We start from the raw sequence: 2,811 nt of genomic DNA on the forward strand, positions 1-2,811 counted from the left end.
CCCCAGAGCACGTGTGCAGTCAGGACGGCCCCTGGGCCCCGGCCCCTGGCTCTTCTCTGTCCCTGCAGAGCCCCAAGCCCACCCATCTCCCAGGACATTTGGGGAGCACCTCCACGCCAGGGTGGCGTCCTTGGCCCTGGCCACACGGTGCTTCCACGCACTCCCCTCACTGGCCCCAGGAGCAGCCTTCAGCGCTGGGGCGGCTGGGTGCCTCCGCTGGGTCACAGTCACCCCGCAGCCCCTGGAGATGAAGGGCTGAGGTGCCCACGTCACTGTCCACGGCACCAGACCTCCTCGTGGACACTCAGGGCCCCGGGCTCCCCCTGCCTCTGCTCCTGCTGGTCCTGGACTGACTCTGCCTGCTCCCCTGACCTGCCTGGTACACGCTGGGGCCTCCTCTCTCCCCCGTGCTTTCCCACGGCCAGAGATGTCCCCTGTGTCTGCAGGACACGTCTCCTGTCTGACCTGGGTTCATGTGTCTCCAGGCATCTGAGAGTCAGCAGGTGCCACACACAGCTTCAGGCCCCCAGGGGCTCAGGCCAGACACCGGGAGCCATTCCCGCCACCTGCCTCTCCAGGACCCTCTCTCCAGTCTCCACATCCCTCCTCCAGCTTCATCGCCATGAGCTCCAGCTGTTATCTCTCCTGGGATGAAGGCAGCCCCGTTGTGAAGAAAGTAAAACCCAAGGGGCCGGTGCTGTGGTGTAGTAGGCTGAGCCTCTGCCTGGGGTCTGACATCCCGTGTGGATGCTGGTTCGAGTCCCGGCTGCTCCTCTTCCATCCAGCTCTCTGCTATGGCCTGGGAAGCAGTGGAGGATGGCCCAAGGCCTTGGGCCCCTGCACCCACATGGGAGACCCGGAAGAAACTCCTGGCTTCGGAACATCATTGTGGCCATTTGGGGAGTGAACCAATGGATAGAAGACCTCTCTCTCTCTTCTCTCCTCTCTGTGTAACTCTTTCAAATAAAACAAATAAATCTTTTAAAAAATTGAGGATGTTCTTAGTTTTAAGACAACAAATTCTCACTACGCCTCTCCCAGCTCCACTGCTGTCCCCCACCCCACCCCATTGCTCCGCTGGCCTCTCTGCAGATCCTGGAAGGCTGGAATCTCTACCCGCCTCGGCCCCTCAGCCCCTCGGCCCCTCGGCCCCTCAGCCCCTCGGTAAACAGCCTCTTTTTCGGTCCTCTTAATTCGGGTCTCCTGCAGGCTCCCCTCAGTCACCCTCCAGCTTCCAGGAAAATGTCCTTCCTGCGAGAGGGGTTCCTGGCCCCCCAGCCCTCCCCCCGCTCGCGGTGCCAGCACCCACTCCGCTGTGAGCACGGTTGGGCGAGTGCTGACCGCTCGCGTGCCCAGCCTGGCGAGGGCACACCCGGCTGCTTGGCAGGCAAGCGCCCGGCACGTGGCAGGTTCTGTTAGTTGGATGACCAGACCCCCATCTCACAGGGAGAAAAACTGAGGCTTGGCGGGAGTAACTGCAAGCCAGGAGGGTTTGACGGTGCTTCGTGCCAAGGTGCGCCACGGGCCGCTCTGGCCAGGGGAGGGTTGGGTTCAGATGAGTGTGAGGGAAAAAATGAACAAAAAATGCTCGGCCCGCGCCTGGCAGGTGCTAAGCATTCAGTATTATTCCTGGCCTCAGTGTGTGACCCGAGCCAGCAGCGGGCGGGGCGTGTGTGTGTGTGTGTGTGCGCGCGCGCCCCTCACAGCCCTTCCTGGATTCCAGCAGCAGGGACCCCTGGGGACCCAGGGAAAGCCCTGCAACACGGGCTGGACTGAACAGCGCTGTGCCCACCGGGCAGCTCAACCAGGCTCCCCAGAGGGTCTCAGAGCAGAAAACCAGGCGCCCCTTCAACAGGTGGGAGAAGCTGGCCCTGAGCTCCTCCCTGGCGCTCCGGGAGAGGGCTGGAGAGCCCCTCCCTTGGCAGTGCCCCCTGCTGGGGTCTGTGAGTCACAGACAGATGCTGGGGTCTCCCCGCAGCCCCCCTGCTGTGGCCTGGGCCCAGGACACTGCCACTTCCCCTCCTGGCCAGTCAGGCCCAAACTCAAGACCCCTCCCCAGCCCCTGCCAGCCCCTGCCCGGGGGCCCTGCCGTGCCCCTCCCCAGCGCCCTGGCTCTCAAGCAGCCCCCCCCCGCCCCCCGGCTGTTAGCCTGGGAAGGGGGCCAGGCCCTGAGCTCAGACCTTGGCGATTCGAGTGTCTGAGGCCCAGAGCCAGCCCCGCCAGCCAGGCCAGACGAGGGGGAGGGGGAGGTGGCAGGGTGGGCACCAGGAAGCCGCTTCGGGGGCGGCTGGCCGGGGGGGGGGGGGCTGCCCGGGGGGGGCGCTGGGTGTGCAGCTTTGTTCTTCGGACCCGGCGGCTCCTTCCTGGGACGTCGCCGCGCTCCGGTCCTCAGCACCGGGCACAAGTGACCTCGGGACTGGGAGACCCCCACACGTGCCAGGGAGGCTGGGAGGGCCCCGACCGTCGGAATGGCCCGGGGCAAGGCTCATCCGCTCCGCCAGCCCCGGTCTCCCGCTCCGCGGGGCGCGGCGCGGTCTCCGCAGGCTCCGGCCCCGCCCGGAGGAATCCGGCGGCGCGGCCGCGGGTCCCAGGTGAGGCCCCCTGGAAAGCGCCCAGCGCGCGGCCCGGCGAGGGCGGGCATCTGGGGTGGGGACCGCCCCCCGGCCTCCGCCCGCCCGCACACCCTCGCCGCTCCGGGCGGCGGCGACGACGCTTTAAACAGAAAAAAAAAGAAAGAAAGAAAAAAAAAAAAAAGAAAAAAAAAAACTCTCTCCCTGGCCCGGGGCCAGCGTCCCAGCCCCCCTCGCCGCA

Source organism: Oryctolagus cuniculus, chromosome 1 (genome assembly GCF_051225735.1).
Source record: "Oryctolagus cuniculus isolate XC-2025 breed Fujian yellow rabbit chromosome 1, ASM5122573v1, whole genome shotgun sequence".
Taxonomy (NCBI): Eukaryota; Metazoa; Chordata; class Mammalia; order Lagomorpha; family Leporidae; genus Oryctolagus; species Oryctolagus cuniculus.